The 23,581-nt window shown below is 35.9% G+C and overlaps 1 long non-coding RNA gene across 1 annotated transcript in view; it reads right to left on the minus strand.

Annotated features, from left to right (window-relative positions):
- Positions 1-4,072: 4,072 nt before the first annotated feature.
- LOC143662720 (uncharacterized) overlaps positions 4,073-23,581 on the minus strand; it is an 86,079-nt gene continuing 66,570 nt past the window's right edge. Inside the window, exons 2-3 of the long non-coding RNA XR_013165567.1 lie at positions 13,081-13,176; positions 4,073-4,130 (exon numbers count right to left, since the gene is read on the minus strand). This is a non-coding gene — a long non-coding RNA (uncharacterized LOC143662720). The remainder of the gene's footprint in view (positions 4,131-13,080; positions 13,177-23,581) is intronic.

Here is a 23,581-nt window from a genome sequence, read left to right on the forward strand (position 1 = left end):
GAATTTCCCAGCTCATGAGTTCTTCTGTTCAAATATCAGCCTTTGCGCTTCATAGTATCTGATCCTATGGGTACTTTTCTATCTCATGGTTTAAAATAAATATAAGCTTGCCCCAGAAAACCAAATTCCATTACTTAATGCTATTTATAAACCCAATTCTTTTTGTCCTTTTTGCTTCCTTTTCTTTACTGAATATTTAACCATCCTCTAATGATAGCACAAAGGAGCATCTATATCTAAGTCTTTTGCTTTCCACCTAGAATTTCAAAATTACAAGAGATTATGTTTCAATCTAATGTGTCAATCTACTCTGTTCTGTCCCATCTCAACTTTTCAGTATCACTTATTATTAATTTCAAAGAAGGGGCAAACTGTTGGTAATCATCAGGACTATTGATAGGGACACACTATGGGACCATAAAGATGCATGTTTTAGTTAAATGAAAGGTTTTCAATATGCCTAGTACTTGATACAAGAGAAGCACTGAAAACATGTTCGGTGAATGAAGCTCCTGCTCTCTCGCCTTAATGAGGACTCAATGATGTGTCTTGTTATCCCTGGAGATAATGCAAGGGCTTTCCTTTATCTGTCAGTGACCAAGTACCCTTCCTGGATTTCACTGGTTCAGGGCTCTTATTTAAGAGGTCTGGATTCAACTCCCTTGAGAAGTTTCTGAATAAGAATTTAGAATAACTGTTTTTGTATCATCTCAGAACAGTGATGGAAGTATTGCAAAGCCATCAAAGGCTGTTCTCATCTATCATGATATATACTGTATTCCCTAAAGGATTCTCTAAACTCCAGGCATGTAAATGACATTCTATAAAATGGCATTTGGCCCAATGAAGATATTGTTTTCATTATTAATAGTAGTTGAATTTTATGTCAGATTCATGATTTTAGCTGCAGCAATACATTTTTCTCTATCAATAAGTTTTGGTACAGTGAGTTTAAAACGTCATTGAACTTTTACAAGTTTCTCATATTTTTTACATTCTTTCATGTGTGCTTCCCGGAAGAGGGAAGGTAGGCATATAAAAATGTGGCTTTACTAAAGTTAATGCCTTTAACATGCTATATGTTCACATTATGTAATTTACTGATATATTAAGAATAAGAAATTGAAAATATCAGTTATTCACATTAAATATAAGCTAAAATTTGATAAGATATTATCAAATTGGATGATTATGGTTCATCGTCTAAAAGCTTTTCACATTAAAATTCCAATAATGAAAATAAAATTAAAAATTAGAGATGAACCCATTCACTCAAAAGGCATTTTAGTTCTCAGAAAACTCCTGGAAGGGCTCTCTATTCAAGTGAATGTCAAAGTTATTTTTGGTGGTATACCTATCAAGTTTGTTACTTTATCATCTGCTCAGCAAAATGGTTTTTGAATAGCTATCATTTTCATTCAAAGTATGCTCTTACAAACATTGATTAGAGTTTTCTTTAAATGCAATTTTAACTTCAGCAGAATCAAAATGATCATCTTTGTTTGTTTCAAACCATGGTTCATAGCAGTTAAATTGATGTCATATTTTAAATATCAAAAAGTAAGAGTATACTAAATATAACAAGATTTCTTAATATCTATTTCTAAGTTTCCATATATATATATATGCACTGAATTGCAATGAATACATACAAATAATCATAGATGCTCATTATTTAAATTTGCATTTAAAGTGTTTTCATATTCTGAAACTATAGGGCTATCCAATCAAATGATAACAATTCATATTTAATATTACAAAGGAATCTGTATTTGTAATCTTTTGTGTATGATTGCTTGAAATGACTTTTTGGTTTTAATTAGGGGCTTACTTTGAAGAGATCTTTGATAGTTCCATAATTTAGTTCACTACAGCAATTTGAGGAGAGGAGAAAAATGATTACTAATTAACTTTAAAGCTACTTCGATTGGTGCCTTTATTTACAACCTCTGTAGCTCAGAATTCAGAAATTATTTCTTTTTTCCTAGGGTAGCAAAGAATTGGACAGAAAAATAAATGTATCTTGTTTTCTTTTTCTCAATAAAACTTACTTTCCATGACTGAAAATTCTTTTAGAGAAACAAAAATGTGAACCTGAGTTATTAGATGTATAAATCCTCATTTTTATGATTTTTATCTAGTCGTTGGCATTCAGTTCATCAACAGCAAGGCCTATCCCCAGCAAAAACAGTAAAACTAATTGTAGAACTCCATAAATCCTTATCACAACTTTATGGTATGGATTATTGGCAAATTGTAAACATATCACTTAATTATATCCAAATCTATATCAACTTAGATCAATAACATGAAGCAGCATCTCTTGACATCTATAATAAAAATTGAAATTATAGACATGTCAGAAATACGTAATCCCCTAATAATCCAAAGTGTCTATTTTTAGAGACAAGTGGAATATTAATACACATATATATTTTGAAAATATATATTACATAACAGTCCCAAGGGACCTATTTTACATGTGGGGTTTTAATTATATGCTTTGAGTAATTAGGTAGACATCAATTTCATTACAGCAAGCAATTAATATGCCCACTGCTAAGAGCATAAATACATAAATGAGTTTTCTTAGAAAGATTCTCTTCCAATCAACCTGAAATATAGACAGCCAAAACTCAACAACATTTAATCCAACTCAAAGTGAAGTGGAATTTAAGATAGTTGTATTTGAAAAATATGCATACATTTTTCATATATATATACCTTTTCATTTAAAAGAGAAGATTAAATTAAGTTTTAAATGAGGAAGAACAGAGTAAGAATTGATAAGTTAAACAGTAAGGACTAAAAGAATATTAGTCTAAGGATGTAAAACATTATTATTTGCAATAAAGAATTCAATATTTGATTGAGTAGACAGTTTTGGAAGTTGGAACCTCTATGACAGTATAAATTTAAATCTTTTGCCTATAGATACAGGATAGGGCCCAAATACAGCATGCAATAGAAAGTATGGTTTTTCTTTTTAAAATTTTCTTTTGCAATTGTTACAATTCTTTGTATGCAAGCCACACAAACCAAACCTGCCTAACTTGAGCAATAGAGAGAATGTATTGAGTTTATGTGGAGAGACTATATGAATTCAGAGAAAAATTGAAGAGCCTCATATCAGAAAGGACAGAAACTAAAGTACTGCGATAATCTGTGAAGCAGAAATAAAGTTCAGTTTTATGTATGGCACTCAAATTGCTATTGTCCCTGTGTCATTTAGCCTAAGATTTAAAATCCAGGAAGGAAATCAAATTGACTTAATGAGATGAATAACACAAGTTGTCAGCCAAAATCCTTCTTTCCTGCATCCTTATGTCTTAACTAGACCACATTTCTCACTTCTCCTTCCCACTACCGTGTATCCATGTGACCAAGCTCTCTCTGGAGGTGAGTATCATGAGCCAACTCTAGGCCTCGGCTTGGTACCATGTGCCTGCCCCTACTGTCCTGTCTTCAGTTGTTGGAACCCAGATTTTTTCAAACAAACAAGGACAGGATCTCAGTCAAGATGAAAGGACCCTTGGTTTCTGAATGAGCCAATCTGGGCTCTTATATGGGAAAGAAATGCATTTTTATCTTCTCTAAACCACTATTTATTGTAGGTGTCTCTCACAATAGTCAAACTTTGCCCTAATGACTCCATCTGGCTTGATTTATATGCTCACAGCTGGGAACAGCAAAAGAAAAATCATCTGTGTTGGCTGGCCCACCAACACTGCTCCAACCACAAAATGGTGGAAGGATTGGTGGAGTGAAATGGTGGCGTGAAATTGAGGTGAAGTCATCAGAAGAAGGAAGAGAGACCCTGGGCATGCACAATGGAAGCTTTCTTGGGTAGGATGGATGGTTGAAATGGCAGGGAAAAGGGACATGATCCTCTCTAAAGGAACAGATCTCCCTATGTTCAGAAGCCCATTCCTTCCCACATATGAATTCACTTTTGAAATGGGTCATTCTTTATGTACACAAACATGCTTAATACTCTCCATCTGAAAAACACATTTCTTCATCTGCTTCCTCTTTTACTTACTATCTCATTTTTCTGTTTCCACTCACTAGTGCACGACTTCTGTAAGTGTTGGCTAAAATCACTATCTCCAGTACTAGCATCGTCTGTGCTACAAAGGGATGAACAATTTCAGTGCTAAATGACATAAAGAATAACGCATATGTATATATCCATCCATTCACTGGCAAAAGAAATGAACCAATAAAAATACTATGTAAGCCCATTTTCCCCTTTTGTCATATCATCATATGCACACACACACACACACACACACACACACACTCACACTCACTTCTCACTCAGAATTAAAAATTGTGCTGAATCGAGCATTTTCCATTCTCCTGCATGTATTTGTACAGCTGTCCTATGTGCATTATCCTAAAACAAGAGTAAATTATCTAACATTTTTGGAACTCTTAACAAATAACATTTTATTGAACAAATCACTCTGCAATTTTTTTTTTTCTTCAATATTGAGTTTTGAGAGTCATCCAGGTGGATACATTAGGTCATGAAGTTCCTGTGAATTTAGTATAAATCTATTTTTTTATAGTATTGTCATTTTATGAATATGAGATGCAACTTATTCTTCTTTGAATTGCATTTAAAACACCTGCTTATATACACATGTACATATACACATATTTCTATTTACATATATGCGTGTATATATGCTACAATAGTCATGAGCATCTTGGCATCTTCTACATGACTTTTGTGCCTATATGTGAAAGTTTCCACATATGGAGTCATTTGGAAATTGAGTATTCATGTATTTCATCAATTCTAGAAAAACATCATCTTTTACCTCTTTGAATTAAAACCCACTGGGTTTGTGTTCATTTTTCCCTCATCTTTTAACTTCTTTTTCCTCCTTACCATGTCTTTATTCTGTTTTTCCAGGTTCCCTAGGGTTATTTTATAAACCCAGTACCACTTATATTCATTTTTAAGCTTAAAGTTCCCCGCAATACATAGAAACTGTGTATCTGAACATTAAATTGAAAGCAGCCTTGTTGTTACAAACTATTAGGTATGTTTTTTATCCAATTCAGAGGTCAGGTGAAGACAGACAAGATTGCATATTGTCTCTCTTTAACAGTAACCAGAGAAACATCTCAATGTCATTTTTTCACTAAGGGTGTAGCCCTCCAATAGGTCTGCCTATTTGCGAGAAGTTCAGTCATACTTTCCTGCTTCACACAAGTTCAAAGCCTAGTCTCCTGTCTCCTAACAAAGCAATTAAAGAAAGTCCCTTTCCTCCTGAGACTGGCAATTCCCCAGAACAGCTGGAGTCATAAGATGCCACTGACCGCTCTGGGCTTTCCATTTCATTTTTATTTTTGGCCCCAAGGGATTTCACTTACATCCTTGCTAGTTCAGTTATATCTTTAAAATAATGTTTATTTTATGTCAGCCATCACTTTTATAAGTTTTATAAAGTAAGTTGTTCCATAGTAGCCTTATCAAATCTTTCTACTCTGAAACATAACTGAATACATAAGGATGAGAAGAAATATTTCTTAAAACTCTGTTCAGTTATTTTTATAGGATCATATATTAATTTCCTTTTTAAAATTGTTTTTGAACAGACAGAGAGCATCTTCTGTTCTCTTCTAACCAATTTAGTTACAGATCACAATAAGTGTAATACTCACCTAGCAGTCTTTAAAAGGAAAATTAGATTTGTTACAGATACTGAACAAATGTTATTGACATCCATGGCGCTTAAATGAACACATGAAGAAAAGAATCATGATCTAATGTGTATGTAGAAATAAGGTAATAAAATTCTCTGAGAATTTCAAAGGAAAGTATGCCAAAAATATATGTCAAACAAACAAAATATCCAAAGCTAAAGAATACTGTTTAACAACAGTGCTGCTCCAAAAGGCAGCTATAGCTAAAGGGATAGAAAAGAAATGATAGAATGATGAAGAGCAGAAAAACACAATAAGCCACATATTAAAAACAATCAAAAACTTGATTCTAATTATTAGCAAGTGCTAAATGAACCTTAAGCAAGCACTAAATGAACCTTGATAATGAGGTCACTTAACTGTCGTAATTCCATGATCCTATCATTAACCCAAGGGAAATATGCCCGCATGAGACTGTTGTGTACCCCAGAAAATCCATTTTCTTTAATCCTGATTCAATATTGTTGGGTGGGATCTTTTATACTTAAGTTGTTTCCATGGAGATGTGACCCACCCAATTGTGGGTGGGACCTGTTGATTACATGGCTTAACTTGTTTAGTTTTATCCTTTCTTCTTTTCTAACACATGAAAAAAGACTAAATTTTCCTTTAATCAGTGCTTTAACTAACCCCACAATTGTCATCTGAAGTATTTTTCCTAATACCTGTGTTAAAATATTTTCTAAGTACCACTGAAATTTCTTAGTTGTTCAAGATGTTACATCCATGTGACTATCTTAATTTCCAAACAGGTTTTGTTGTTGTTTTAAATTCAGACAAGTTGTTCTGAAATTTCAGTTCTTTAAATCAGGTGATTTTCTTCATGGCTCAGGACATGGCCAATTTCCCCAAATGTTGTATTTGTACTAGAAAAAAATAATGTCTGTTTTGCATTTTAATTAGAGTATATGTATATACTAATTAAGTCATGCTTATTGATTCTATGTAAATATTTTAAAATCTTTATGGAATGTTTTGATAGTTACAAAAAGAGGTACCTTAAAATGTTTGTAAAATAGTTTACAAAAAGAGGTACCTTAAAATGTTCCATTCTGATTGTGGATTTTTTCACTTCTTTGCATTTGCCAAATTTTGCTTTATAAATTTTGAGTCCACCTCATTAGGCACATCCAAAATTAGAACTGCCATATGTTCCTGATAGACTAATCCTCTCTAATCTTTATTGAGCACCCTCTCTCCTCTCATGCTTTTGTGTAAAAGTTGACTTGGCTTTATGTTAAAATAGTTCAAAGTTTCATTCACTTAAGATTTGCATGATATATTTCTTCCATCTATTTACTTTCATCTTTCTCTACCTTTTAGACTTTTTCTTATAAAGCAAATAAGGATCGGTATTTTGTAGGCAGCCTGCCAATCTTTGTTATACTAGCTGCAGTTCTTGGAACAACTTCTCGGGACCTTGTTTTTTCATGGTGTTGTGGCAACAGAAATTTTTTCACAGGTCTCTGGTAAGGTGCAAGGTCTTAATACGAGTCACGGGCTCAGAACACTGTGCAGCCTGCTGCCAGCACTGGGCAAGAGGGAGCTGGGAGAAAAACAACAGCCAATACAGCCGGGCACTGGCCTCTCCACTGGACCCTGCACCCTAATAAGCAGGGGTGGTACCCCATTCACTTCTGTATCTCCAACATTTAGCCTCCCAGATGTTCAGCAAATGTTAGGTAGGAATGGAGGGAGGTAAGGTAAGGTAAAGTAAGGTAAGGTAAAGAAAGAAGGAAGGAAATCTGAGGCCAGGGACCTACAAAGCCTGCTTCCCACCAGCATGCACAAATCGTTTTTCCTGGTGAGGTGCCCAGAAGATGATCTCACTACCTTTGCTCCCCAGGTGACCTCCCCAAGTCCTTTCACTTACAATTAATTAGAGATCAGTACTTCATATGAACAATAACAAAGATTAACCATCTACACAGAGAAGGATGGTTTCCTTACACACCCTGCTCCCTGCTCAGTAAGAGAGAGACACCCACTGAGATTCAACTGTATGCAGCAATCCTTTCTTTTCTTCATCCTGCGCCTTTCTTTTCACACAGCCCAGCCAAATCCTGGCTCACTACAACTTCCTGCTGGGCCAGTGGCAATGTATTGCTACTGATTACTTGCAGTGACCACTTGACTGAAATTCAAAGAGAATGGGTTCCAGGTAACAAATTAGCTCTCGTTCAATTCTGACCAAAACAAAAATTATTGAAATTTCATACCATAACTTCCTACAGAATGTAACTACCATGAATCTAAATAATTTCAATTTTCCCTAATAAAGTCCCAAAGATCACAGTACCACCAAGATACAGGATCCTTGTTGACAAATAATGACTATATAAATATAAAGAAACAGCCAAACAAATATTTGTCTCTTAGATATTTTCTGGAAAGTTCCTGGGGATAGATTCCACCCCATAATAGGTCCATTCAATGGACAGGGGTCACCAATTTCACAGGTCGCTCTGCACCTGCAGAAGAAGGGAGAGGCATGGGGTGTGTGTTCAGGTGCCCTCCTTCCTCATGTAGCCAACTCTTATTCCCAGCTCCTGTTGTCAGGGCTCCTGCCACATAGGGCTCCCATTATCAGTAGCTTTCCCTTGGGCTTGCTGCCAATCTTTCAGACTTTAATAACTTCAGTCTCGGCTTCCAGGTCTAGCCAGAGAGTCTGCTTCTCTCGCCAGGTGCCCACATTCCTGACACTGGCTCCATGCACCAGTGTGGCCACCCTGCCATTTGTCCTGATCCACTGATCATAAATGCCACGTCTCCCCTGCCATGGAAGGGACTGGATAATGATCTTTCCTAAGATTAATCTCTGCCATGAAGCAGCAAACTGAGGCACTCTCATTAGCTTCTGTTCCGCCAAGTAAATGTATTTTATTCAGCATAAAATCCATAGGGAGAAAGGAAAGCTGTATATAGTAGGTGTCATGGTTAGGGACAGGTGTCAACTTGGCCAAGTTGTGGTACCTGTTCATCTGATTGGGCAAGCGCTGGCCTGTCTGTTGCAATGAGAACATTTCATAGGATTAGGTCATGAGCACGTCAGCTACATCCACAGCTGATTCCATTTGTAATCAGCCAAAGGGGAGTGTCTTCTGCAATTAGTGATGCTAAATCCAACCATGGGAAGCCTTTTAAGGAGGACTCAGAGGAGACAGGTTCCATTCCTGCTTTGGCTGGTGAGCCTCTCCTGTGGAGTTCATCCAGGCCATCCATTGGAGTCATCGGCTTCGGAGCCTGCCCTGTGGATTTTGGACTCTGCGTTCCTACGGTCACGTGAGACACTTTCATAAATTTTATATTTGCAAGTGTTCCCTGTTGATTCTGTTTCTCTAGAGAACCCTAACTAATACAGTAGGTTTTACAAAAATTTGGTCAAAGTTGGTTCTATTCACACAATTACCTGAGCATGTCTCTTGAAGATGATTTTCTTTTCCAATCTCATACATTGCCATTAAAATGATACCAGCCTCCAAGAAATAGCTGGATGCTTTATAAAATATCTTTCACAATATGTGCCAAATGTGTTACATAGTAAATTAATAATAGTGCATGAATGTACTCACAGGCCTTCGTATACCTTTGCTTCTACTTTAATGTATGGCCCTTAAGGACACCTTAGAGAGTGATAACAGAATTAAAAACTCTCAGTAGTTCCTTGCCTTGGAACCACAGAAAGAACAAAAGGCATACCATTCATATGAAATTCTGTGTGCATTTAACATCAAATATCAAATTGATAATTTGCAAGAAGGCAGTTCACAAATGCATTCCTTGTTCATATACCCTTTGTAATGTCTCATCCTATTCCCAGAGGTAATGTGCCCCAGTTTGAAAAACCACTGTTATAAACTTGGTCAGTATTTTAAAATAACAATATCAAATATATAAAGAATTTCCAAGAATATACAAGTTCAGTTGAGTGACTTAATAGAATATCAATATTCTGTTCCATATATGCCACTATCCTAGCAGCCCCTATAGCTTTATTTTCAGTACACGGTTAAGATTGGCATGTCTTACCTAAAAGTTCAATTAATTTTTTACGAATTCTTGTGTAACATAATTACTAACAGATCTCCCAAGATGATTTAGAGAAAAATACTCAAGTCAGCCTGGAGAAATGTATCTTAAATCCTTTGAATGTCCTTTCAGTGACAGTCTAGCAGGTGAAAATGATATTGCACTGGCTCTCTTCAAGGTCATGATTAGAAAGTAAAAGTCAGTGGAAAACCGCAGCATTTGCATTTCATGTGAAGTGTGAACAACGGCAGGTACTTTCCTTACATGGTCCATAAGACTAGCAGAAATTGCAGATGAGTTACCATCCTTTTCATAAAAAAGGAAATATTTACTGAAATGGAATATACAGTGATCCCATTGCACTACTGAACCAGGGAAGCATAAGAAATAAACCATTCCAGGCAGAAAAGGCAGTGCTGTAACAAGTTAGTTGCATAATATAAATCCAAAGAATTATAAAATTATGTTTAGGTCAAGAAAACTTAGCAGTCTTCCTAGAGAACTTCCTCGTTCTATAGACAAAGAAGACATTTTATGCTGCTGATACTTGGTCACTGCCTAAGTCACACCACCAGTTAGGGACACAGCCAGAGAAAGGATATCAGCCTGACTTGTAATTCACTGTTCTTTCCTCTTTGTTTTTATATTTTCAAAACTTCACTTTGAAGAGAAACTTTAAAACCAAAACAAGTCTAAAAACTTCCCACTCCTGGGCTTTGAGGCAATGTCCTTAGTCGAATCTAAGGGGAAAAAAATCATTAGCCTGAGTTAGGAAAGGATAAACCTCCTCTTCCTGCTAATATTTTTCTCTACTTTTTGCTTTTGATCATCGCTAACAGAGCTCATTTGTACCATTTCCTTTAAAGTTCCTCCGCCTCATTCCATCTCTTCCATGAACTAAGGATGATTCTCAGGTTTGAAATGAAGCCTTGAGCTACCAAGGCCCAAGCAGACTGATAACTAAGCAGGATGCCTTATTAGCAAATGCTGGAAACACTGAAAAGCCCAAACAATCCAGCAAAGATTTCAGTGCTCATTTCTTCGCCTAGTTACAAAGTTACTTCTACTTTTATGGCCTAAATTGCTCTCTTGCTAGCTGAAGAATTTCCTTATTAGTATGCAGCTATAAAATATTAACAGAGGAATTATTCTTTCTTTGGAAGAAGACACCTTGAACAACGTGCTCAATATATTTCCAGTTATACTTCCTAGCTCATTGGAGAAACTATGCATCCAAATAGCACTGGGGGAGAAGGGAGAGAATCAACCACGGCAACATAAAACAGCCAATAATATATTGAAGAATAGACTGTGTTTCATCATGACAGATATTTTTACTAAAACCCTTGAACATAAACTTACATCAGCACAATTATCCCCACAATAGCTAAAAGACTTACTGAAATGTTTGTGAGGGTGACACAATATTACCTTCTTCGACAGACGGTTATGTTTCTCTCCTATAGAGTTATCCAAATATGTATTCATACATATCAATTATTCCAATTATAAGGAAGTAAAATAATATATTTCATGCTATTTGAAAATAAGGCACTTTACCTAACAAACTACCAAATTCATGAAGAAATATTTTAAGGGTAATTGCAACAGTGATAATTTTTTTCAAATTGTCTGCATGTTAGTCAAATAATATGAAAGGCACACAACATAATTTAAAAGAATGGAAATGAATGTCACTCAAATATTAATTAAAAATGTTCAAGCTCATCAAATTTCAAAAATGTTAAAAAAAAAAAAGCAGATGAATATACTATGCGGTTCTACATTCCTAACATAGGACTGAAATCTGTCCCTAATGTACGTAAGAGGCCGTCAATAAATCTACCACATAGACTGCCAAGTTTATTTTGGTAACAGATTGCATAAGCCTCCAGTATAATACCTTATGTTAGAAACTTCAATGAAAATTATCAGAAATCCATGCGTTCTGGTGGGCTGTTCTAAATTTTACCACATTGCTATTAGACAGTGCTAATCAGATTTGTAAATATAGTTTCAGGAGAGTTAAAATCGCCCTTTCTATAGAAATTTGGACATATCAGTTTTTCAGAATACTTGGCGTTCTCATAACCTAAATATACATCCTGGTGATGGGAATGTCGCCAATATTTGATGGGAATGGTAAACCCTCCAACTTTTAGGAAGGTTACAACATGTGCTATTTATTTATAATGAGGTTTGCTTTTAGACTTGAGACAGCCAATGGAAAGCAGTCCATAAACTAGCCATTATAACACGACCAGAAACCATATCTGACACTTAAGTTTTCAAAGCTAACATAGCAAGATTCACCGCAAATACTTCAAAGAAAATTCACTTTGATTAAAGTCAAGCCATTATCAAGTCTAGGGTCTTAACAGATTCCTCCCTTTAAAGAGAAAGAATATTAGACCTGAAATAAATCGTAACCATCACCTGTCTGACCACCTCACCACACAGCAGAGAAACCTAACACTGACAGCACACAGATGTCCACAGGTCATCATCGATCTAGAAGCCACTTTAGAAGCCACAACTCCTGAGTGTAAAACTTTCCTTCCACAGTAAAGAAAAATAAGTTTGAGCCATTTATAATGATTTCTAGGGTATATGTTCTAAGAATTACTCCACAATAATAGAATATGAATAAAATGTAATAATTGAATATTTAAAATGAATAATTGATTATGTCTGTTGGTTTTCCTATAATATTCCAGTACTATAAGGCAATTGTTCTTTTACATTCACTATTTAGGAATTTTGAGAATTCTACCTTAGGGACTTCCTAAAATACAGAATTTTAAGAAAAAAATAAATTTCAAAGTTTAATGTCTTCATGAGTGAGCACAGAGCTGATCCCAGAGCACTGATTTCAAAGAATTGTAATGAATTTGTTTAGAACATGGCATACTTTTGTACAATGGGGAACTTATTTTAATTTTAGTTCAATACTCATGAACCTTATGGGGTGGGGCAGTAGAGGGAATAAACCATTTTCTCAAGATCTCCCTGATGGGTAGAGCGTGCACAAAGGCGCACACACACACACACACATATGCATACACTCTCATAGCATATGCACACCCACAACAGAAAATCTGGGTTAGAGAGAGATCTGAAGATAAAACAACTGGACCATCATTCATGTATTTAAGAAGTAAATCAATTAACCAGCCTGTTTTTGGCATTTTGGAGAGATGCAATGTTCAATGTACATAAAATGAGCTTCAAATTCAAAGACTGTACACTCAATAATAACTGGACTCAAGGGGAAAAGCATTCAATCCCAGCATTGACCATCACCACACACAGAAAAAAAGATCAACATACCTGTGATGATTCTAAAAGTTGAAACCTTCTGATTCAATCCAAACAGAAAGTCTTCTCATGGTGAAGGATTAGCTCCAGGTGCTCAGAAAGGTAGAACTAGAAATGAATACAGAAGACTGATAAGTGATACTGACACTGAAGTCTTGTTAACTATAAACTAAATATTCAAATGAGTACTCATGTCAGTGAGTTTAATATCCTATAAAGTGTTTCAACTTCCCAATTTGAGTTAAAAAAAAAAAAATACCTGTTCCTCCCTTCCCCTCTCCCGCCCTCCTTCACCCCCAACTGGTGTATCCATTATAAATAGGATTTATTTCAGTCTAGGTTTTGTTGCTTAGATTGAACAAAGCCAAGAAGGGATTCCTGCATGGAATCTTTATCTCAACCTGGATATTGCTTCCACATAGGTACATTGCTACAAATTACATCAGTCCTTAGAAGTCCTGTTTATCAGACCACATGGTGAGAATTTATTGGGGCTGGCTTCTTTTGAAAAGTGGGTTCTTGGGCTCACCCGGCACTTCTGGAACACTGGCAGGGGATTCGGGAAAACTGAGCCATGCTTGGCTGTGCCCAGATTTGTAGAGAAGTTGAAATGTAAAATATGCGTGCCTAGCAAAGTGCTCTTTTCTCAATAAATAGGAGCTATAATTACTAAAATGGCCAAAGCATCCTGTGGTTCCGTAATTCCTAACCTTGACAAATTACACAAACTTCTCTGGTCCGGAAAAATTCCACAACAGTGTGAGATGCAAATAAGGATGATGATAGAATGCAGCAGTTTTGTGTTCCAAGGAAAGTACCAGGAGCTAGGGTGGTCCCTCTGCTCCTAAACCCTTTCACCATCTGCACCCTGACGACGGGTAACGGCAGAGTGTAGACGCAGCCACCGATGCCGCTGCACTCACTTCAGAGTGGAGAAACCTCTTTAAAGATTTGAAAAAGCATTTCATTTCATTGGAAACTGAATGACTTTCTCTATTACTTTAATAAGATGTACTGCCTTTTTAAATAAATTCTTTGTTCTAAGACAATTTTAAATTTTGAGGGAAAAACTCCAAGATAAATATTACAATAGGGTATATAGCGTGGATATCAAGAAAGATTGCCTCCCTCTGTGACTGCGGGGATGAATGCTATTATATTCCCTTTAGGTACTCTTTTTTTGTATTTATTAATGCCTAATAAAATATTAATCACAAGACAAATAGAGGTTTGGGTTAGAAGAGGTTTTTGGTGCGCCATACTGGGCAGTTTGGGCTGATAATGTTAACTTGACACCACAGAAGTGAAGGCCCTATTGTTGCCAGTTGAATTTCTGTTGAACTAAGTGAGAGTTAGAAATTCTGACTCTGGCAAGCCTACTTAAGCCCAGAGAAATGTGCTTCCATTACAGTTAGCCACATCTTTCAAAAGGGCATGCTAGCACCAATTATATTTACCCTTCATTTTAAGGCTAGCAGTTTGAAGGTAAGTCCCATAACAATATTTCTTCTTAATAATGAGGCTTGTTCAGAGAGTTGATACAAGGTAATTCTTTTAGATATTATAGTTAGACTTTGTGGAGTGTTAGAAACTTAAAAGTGCACTTACTATTTTCATTTTTCCCTTCCATCTAACATGGGAGGTAAGATCACAGTTTCTAGAATCAGGTGCCTTGATTCAAAGCTTGCTGTCTCTCAAATTTATTAGCTATGTGACCCTGGACAAGTCTCATTAATATAATGCCTTCATGCCTTCATTCCTTATCTGTGAGATAAGGATAATATTAGATTTCCACATAATTATCCTTTGGGGCTAAGTTTATGTTAAGTACCTGGAATAGAACTTTGCAACAACAACTACTACAAAATTATCATTAGTATAAATTTTCAGAAATACTTTTGAGGATATGTGTCAGGAATTGTTCCAGATTGGGTGAAGCATTAAACAAAATTTGCAGAAAGTCCTGTCATTAAGGGGAATACATTTTAATAGGGCAGGTAGACAACAAACACTGAAAAGTAAAGAATACGTGTATAATGCTTAAATAAGAAGTGCTAAGGAGGAAAAATAAAGCAGGATAGGAAATGTTAAAAGATAATGAAATTTTAGGTAGGATGGCAATGCCATGTATTCAAAAGTTATCTTCCAGCCTCAAAGTCACCATTCTGCATGATACTTAATGATGCTGGGGCTAGAACTCTGCAAACCAAATTAGAGAGGGATAGAGGGACTTTATACTTGCTGTTTGCTTCCTGTTTATTAGTGTCATCCCAACTTCTTTCTACCCCAGTAGAGGTAACACATTCCAATTGAAACAGTTGAATCCAGTTCCCTGCCCCAATACATGCAGAATGAGTTTTAATCTTTCCCAGGGTAGCTCTTGCAGCAGCTGGCTGGTGGCTCCCCCTCAAAGATGCCCCCTCGCTAAGCCCATGGGGTCCTCCTTCCATGCTCAGAGGCACCAACACCAGTTAAACAGCACTTGCTTCCCAGTGGTCTGGGATTAAGCTTTCCAAGTCTCCTCCAAGTTTCTGAATTTCAATAACCCTCGTCTCTTTCTTTTGATCCCCCAACTAGGAAGGCTGTTTTCTGCAACTGCTCCACCTATAACACCTTAATATTCTCTTTGTGCCCTAACAATAACCTAGTTAACAAATCATTATACCTAGTTAACAAGTTTTCTATCAAATTCTCTCTTAAAAAACCTGGTGTGTGTCTTCTCTTCTGAATGATTACATTGGCCGAGGAAGACTTCACTGTGCAAATATTGGCCACTACACAGTGATTAAACAGAACAGAGGATTACTAACCAGACTGGGGGAGCCGGCCTTACTGGGAATGCTCTGGGCATACTGGTTGAATGGCCTTCTCTACCTATAAGGTATTGTAGGCTCTTGGGGTTTTGCTTTAAGTGAGGTATGAAGCCTTTGCAGGATGTTGGGTAGACTGATGCCCTGCTCCAACTTGCCTTTTAACTGACTCCGATGAGAATAGGTACATGTCTTCTGTTAAAATGGCATTTCTTAACTCAATATGAGTTATTTAGTTGCACTCTAAAATAAATGTTGTGGTAAAAGATACATGGATCTTAGAGAAACTTTAATAGAAATGTAAATACATGGGTTTAGCAGTAGCGTTACCAAGAAATCCAACTGGAATCAAACATTATTTAAATAAATTTTGGATATAATTTCTACTTTAATGGAAAACTTGAAGATTTTTTGAAGTTTGATATGCTAAAAAACAGTCAGCCTTTGATTGCCCAAGAAGCTAGTTACAGATTTTTCCTTCTGTTCTTGAAATAGTTTAAAGGATGAATTAGCCTGCCTTTATTTCTGACTAATCCTCATCACAGGAAAATGTAATAGATTTCTTTTATAGGAAGAATTTAGTATTTGTTAGCAAACACTACCAAATATGTGTCAGGTATTATTCTTAGTTTGTTCTATAGGATATATGTTCGTTCCTTATTGTGATGGTTAATTCCACTGGTTTTGGGGTACAGCTGTTTGGTTAAGCAAGCACTGGCCCGATTGTTACTGTGAGGTTATTATGTGGATTTAGATCATTAGCCAGGTGCATCTATGGCCAGTTACACTTACAGTCAACAAAGGGCACTGCCTTCAGCAGGTGGAAGTCTTAAAGGGAGAACTGAGGATTTCAGCAGACCGAAATAAGGATTGCTATTTCTATTGCAGCTAGCCAGCTTCTCCAGGGAATTCTCCCTCACTGATGAGTTCCCAACTTGTGGCCTGTCCTCTAGAATTTGAACTTGCCCATCTCCATAGTTGGTCATATGAACCAATTCCTACAATAAATCTCTTTATATATTTACAAATGCACATATAACTTGTCGGTTTTGTTTCTCTGGAGGACTCTGACTGATATACTCACTTCATCTTTAGATGGGGATACTGATAATCTTAAAGAAACCTGCCCAAGGTCACAGAACTAGGAATAAATAGAGATGGGATGAGTCACTGTCTGTCCTCACAAATGCCACTCTGTCTACCACGACAAGCTACATGCATTAAAACCCATTATGCCTATTTTATGGCCTTTAAATTTCATTCAAACATTAAACATAAGACATGGAGAAAAATACATGCTGTATTAATTTGGTTTTGTTCTGTGGGAAATTAGAATTGTTTATAACTAAAAATAATTCTAGGGCAGTGCGACGGTGGCTCAGTGGCAGAATTCTCACCTGCCATGCCAGAGACGAGTGTTCGATTCCCGGTGCCTGCCCATGCCCAAACATAATAATAATAATAATTCCTTTGAAAGTGAAATTTCAATCATCTTATTTTCTACGGCCAGAGAGTGCTTCTTTATGCTCAAATTCAGTTCCATTTGCTAATACTCTCATGGAGGGCAACAACTGGAGGCTACATTTTCCAGACTCCATAGTTAACATGAGCCCATTTTAGAGTCTACTAATGAAAGACACGTTACAAAAATGCTGCATTACTTATGACTCTCAACTTCTAGGCATAAGGAAATAATTATTTTTCTATTGTCTGGATCAGTCTTTGACCTACTCAGATGAGAAAGAGCCTCAACTCTGTAATGTTCTCTCTATCAGATATATTGAGTGAAAGAGAGCTAATAAAAAGGAGACACTGTAACTTCCATCTTGTTTTTCCTCGGTTTCATTAAGAAGTCAGTCTCAATGTAAGGGGAAAATGTGGGTCATATTTCAGTCTATTGTACAATGTTCTCAAGCATCTCCCTAGAAAAAGGCAGTGAAATCAATAAGAGAATGCTGAACTAAGAGAGAAAAGACTGAAAATTAAAATTAGCTAGAATTTTGCTTCTCTGATAATAATGAATTTAAATAAGAGATATTTTTAGGATTGTGTCATTCCTGCTATATGTCTAGATTACGTCTATATTACAGATTATTTTTATAAAGCCATATATTTTATTCTATAAAACAAATACCCATGCTAACTGAAACAGCGGAATAATTAAGCAGTTGAGTTTGTGGGAAGGACTACTCTCTTATTTTGAAGCAAATATTTTGAATAGTGAAGACAATTTTTTTTCTAAAATCTATATGTACTTTAATTTAAGCCATCTTGATGAGAGACTTGAGGGGTTGATATTTATTTTTATAGTCAATCCAATTAACATACAAGTGTCAGATTCATCTTCCTAAAATAGAAGTCTAATCATCCTCCAGTGCTGAAAATGTTTGATGACTCCCCACTGCCTGCTGAATTAAGGTCCAACATTTCATGCAAACATGAAAGAATTTCTACCATATAATCCAACCTTTAATCATCTCTCACTATTCATCTACATGGATATTTTTCCTCAAGCAAAGTGAATTGCTTGCTATTATTTGAAGAGGTCTTCACATTCTCTACGTACGTTTTTTCAGGCTGATTTTGCCACCGAGAACCTGCTTCTTCTAATACCCTGACCATCCATCATGCGCTATCTTTAATTCTTTAATACCACTTCTTACATGTAGCATTCTGAATTCCTTTGCTGCACCCCTTACCCCCAGGAGAATATGACTTCTTCCTCTTCATGGTCCCCAAATGAGTTTCTCTGCATCTAAATAAGACTGATTATCATAATACAAAGCTATAACAATTCTGTGATAAGAATTATGGTATAATTAAGCCAACAATTGAAATTATGTAACTGCAGATGACCTAATTATGAAATAAACTGAGCAACAGTAGTAGGATGTGACAGACAGGATACTAAAAATGAAGCATGTTTCTAAGAAATTGACAAAAAAAATTGAGGGAGGCAAAAAAACCTTAGCTGAACTTATGTTTCCAGCCAAGATTGACTACACTATTCTCCCCAGGTTGTCTTTCTTACAACTAAAAATCTCTGAACGTAACGCAACCATCATAGGAAGACTCTAAAAGGTGGAAATGAGGAGACGGACTGACAAATGACCTTGAGACTTAAGGAATAGCACAGCGGTGATTTCCTCCCAAATGTCCCAGATGGAAGTTGTGTGAGATGGTGCGACTATGCCCTCTGTTTCCCTACCACCCCATGTCCACAGGATCCAGAGAGGAGCTGAGCTTACACACCATCCACCCACAACAGTGGATGGGTCAGCGCACCACTGTTTGTTCCAGGATTGAACTGAACATCCGGCCTCCTCCGGTATCTGTGCATTACGCCCAAAGACAATGAATGCTTGGTAAAGGATATTAAATGGGATCCAGAGTGTCACAGTGTGACGTCAAACAGATCCAGAATATGATAAAGAAATCACTCTTCAAACCAGTAATCATTATACCAGTAACCAAGACAATTATAAATTGAGTGAGAAAAGACAATTAGCATGCCATCACTAACAGGGCTCATATTATTTGGCAAGGGTTTTCAAGCAGCAATACTCACAATGCTTCAATGTGTGGTTATGAAACTTTTAAAACAAATGAAGAAAGAGAAAATATCACCACAGAGATAGAAATTATGAAAATAAATGAGGGGAAAATTGTGAGACTGAAAAATAAATAACAAACTAAAATCTCATTAGAAGCTTTCCATAGTGGATTGAAAAGGACAAAGGAAAAAAATGAACTCAAAGACAGATCAATAGAAATGAACTGATCTGAGCAACACAGAGAAAAGAGAAGAAAAAGAAAATGAAAAGAGCTTCCAGAACATGTGAGACAAAACAAAAGATCTAACGTTCATATCACTGAAGCCCTAGAAAGTCATCTAAAAAACACTGTCTGCATTGAAATCATCTATTTGGGATTTGATTTAGAAAAGTCCAGGAATTAAAAGGGTACTAGAGATAACAAGATTGGCAAAATGCTGATCCCCGTTGAAGCAGGGGGAGGGAGTTGGATGGAGTGTCACATGAGAATATTATGTTTCATTCTTCATTCTTTTAGAAGTTTCCACAGCAAAGGTATGTAAAAAAAAAAAAATAAGTAAATCTCAAAATTTAGTGAAATAGACATATTATGATTATTATTATTTTATTTTTACTTCTAATGCAGATGGTTTATGGTACATTATAATTTCAGTTATAATCCTCATAAGTCCCTATCTTATTTTGTGGTTGGTTTAGTTTGGTGGTTTATTTTTATTTCTCTTAGTCTTATATTCCACTTGCATTGCACTGTTCATCTCAGGCTACCTATTTAAATGTACTAAATGTGTCTATTTTCATTTTTTTGCCAAGTATTCTTTTTCTTTTTTACTCTATTGAAGATAGGGTTGACCATCTGAGTTGATCCCTGGAAATTATATATAAAGGAACATGTTCTAGGAGCCTCCAGGAAGGAAAGATATATCTTGTTCGGATAAAGACAGTCAACCAGAGTGAAACACCCATCACATATAGCCATCTGCTTCCTGACTTTGAATGAACTGAGAAGACTTCCTGTGCCCAAGTGCTGCACCCATTTAGGTACCATGAGCCTCTACAGTCAGAGAGATCTTGAAGTGTAGAGCATGGAATCTTTGGACTTCTGAAAGAAGGACAGCAACTGCCTGACTCTAGGCATTTCATTTTCTGGATGAAAAATCCCCCATTTGTTTAGGAGGTACTTACTAGTCCTGTTTATCATTACACACATCTGACTGCATCTGTTTTATTATCCTTGGTATATTTATGCTCATTCTAATTGGGCCAGCAGAATAAAATATTCCTGGCCTATAATTTTCTTAAGCAAATACATAGCAGACACACTTGGACCACAACAAAAATGCACTTTCCTTTCTGTTTTTACTGTTTTTCATTTGAGCAGGTTCTGTCAAAAAGTTGTATTGTTTTTTGGGTGTATGCATTTTAAATTCAGAATAGCCCTATTTTACTGTGTGACTCTTTTACAGTAAGCAATACGTTCCCAAGATCTCTGATCTTAGCTGCTATATCAGACTCAACAGGGTGATTCACATATTTCACTCGTCCACAGGCCCAGTGTCAGACATTGCTTCCTGCCAATTCCAGTACCACAAGCAAACATGACAATAAATGTGCTCATAAACACAACTGTGGACCGTTGAAGACGTTTCCAAGGAACAGGCTTGAGGGAACAGATGGAGTTCAGGTATTTTAGTTAGAATAACTGCCTTGGCCTTTCTCAGGAGTTGTACCAAGGAACCCAGCCATCAGCTATGCCTGAGAGTTCTTATATTTCCACAGGATTGCCAATACTTGGCATTGTCTAATTATCTGATATTTTCTCACTGAATAGATGCAATGCAATGTATCTCACTTTCTGCTTTCATTTGCATTTCTTTAATCACGAATGAGTTTGGCCACATTTTCCTATATGCTTAATAACTTGGGATTTTGTTTCACCTTTTTACCACCCAAGCATCGGGTAGGCTTTCAATTTCATTCTCTATTATGTTTATTTGTGATTGTTTGTTTTACTTTGACCAATGAAATATGAACAAAAATAATATGTTTCACTCACAGATAGGAATTTTAAGAGTTGGTGCACATCCTTCCCAGTTCTTTTTTCCCTCTCTTTTAGTGGCAGTTTTCCAGATAGTGGTTGTATACCACCCTCTCCTGACAAGGGGGGAGCATGGACCCCGCATAGTCTCTGATTGGCATGTAGTGTTAGCCAGAAATAAATCTGTTATTTCAAGCCATCAAGATTTAGGAGTTGCTTGGCACTGTTCAAGAATTTAGATATATCTCAATGGATACAGTATTGTGTGTCCCTTTTCCTGTTATTGTTGCTAGATTTTTTATGGTTTACTTGTAGATTATTTCTTGTATTTACTCCATATTATGCCCTTTTATGTTTAGGCATTGCAAATATTTTGCTCATCTGTCATCTCCCCATTGACTTAGCCCATGTGTCATTTATTGAACAGAAAACCTGACCTTTTATGTCCTCCAATTTTTTATTTTCTTTTGCCTTTTGTTTGTGTTTTTTGAAGTTTTATTAATTATCTTTCTCCAACCCCAGGGAAGGATATAGGGAGTATTTAAAGCAGGTGCTCTGTGATATCTTCATAGGTATCCCTACCAACAGTAAATAGGTACATTATGTTATTAAATTTTTTACTTTTGGTGTATTTATCATGTCAATGTCCTTTATAGGATGCAAGCTGTACAGGAGAATGAAAAGAAAGCAGGTCACTTTGCTAGTCTCCTTGAACAGTAGACATCTGATATTTGCTTGGAGGAAGATATTTCATCTTTTGAATATTTTTGGTAGATATCCTAACTAAGGATTGTTTTTTGTAAAAAAAACCCAGAATCTATGGATTTTTGAAGCATGGCACCATGGAAGTGTCATATCAGTTATGCAAGCCTTTGGAATATGAAATGGAAATAGCTTAAATACAGTCCATTGCATAAGGTAGTAACCCATGAAGTCCCATTTGGAGAAATCAAATATTATTCTGGGTGAGAGGAGGTCTGATATGGAGGGAACTAAGGAGATCCATAGAAGGTCCCAGAGCTCTCTAGGTCTCCAGATTCCATGTTTGAGCCAATTCATGTGAATCTAATTTTTTTTAGCTTGTGTATCTTTCTATTAATTTTATATAATGCGATATCATAATTATGCCTTTAATCCATCTAGAGTTTAACTGTGTTTGGGTGTTAGATAATCATATTTGTCTCTAAAATAGTGAGCCACTTTTCACAATAAATTCTAATCAATCCATGTTTGCTCTATTGACTTGAAGTGTCATCTTTTGATCAGTTATTAAGTTCAATGTATATTCTCTCTTTAGTTCCATATGGTCAGACAAAACCCACTATTTAAAGGCTTGAGTGAACAATTCATCAACAAAACAAATTTGTCATCTTTTAAAAATTTTACTGGGCTAAGTGTGATGATTTGTTCTTCAATATGAAATGCAAAGTAAATCCATCAAGTTAGTTTTAAACAATCCATTTGATGTTTGTATTTGAATTGATATATAACTTTATGTATAAATTTGGAGAAAATCAATATTTTTATAATATTTAATCTGTCAATCTAGAAGTTTAAAAGCTCTCTTCATTAGCTCAGATGTTCCTGTATGTACTCTATTTGAATTTTAAAGTTCAGTCAATAGAAATGTTTTTAAAACATTCTTGGCTAATGTCACATATTTTACATTCTATAATGGTGCTATAAATGGATATATTATTTTATTATAGTTCCTAGTTTTTTTTCTTGAAGGCAAATTAAATTAATTTTTAAAGTTGATTTTGTTACTGGCAAACTTATAAATTATCTCATTATTTCTCAATCGGTCTTTTTATTTTCTTGCTTTTTCTAGAGTGATGATGATGTCACCCCAAAACAATGCCATCTCTTCCCCTTTGATGCCTACCCTATATATTGTCTTTCCTCACAGCCTTAGCAAGATCTTAAGTACTCTGTTAGACTACAGCAGTGATAAAATGCATCCTCACCTACTTCTTGCTCTTGGCAAATCTTCTTCTGCATCATGTAATTAATGATATGGTTTTCCCCTTTATTCATGGGATGAATCACATTGATAAACTTTCTAATGTTGAACCATATTTACATTCTCAAAGTAAAGTTTTGTTGATCATAAC

Source organism: Tamandua tetradactyla, chromosome 18, assembly GCF_023851605.1.
Source record: "Tamandua tetradactyla isolate mTamTet1 chromosome 18, mTamTet1.pri, whole genome shotgun sequence".
NCBI classification, from domain to species: Eukaryota; Metazoa; Chordata; class Mammalia; order Pilosa; family Myrmecophagidae; genus Tamandua; species Tamandua tetradactyla.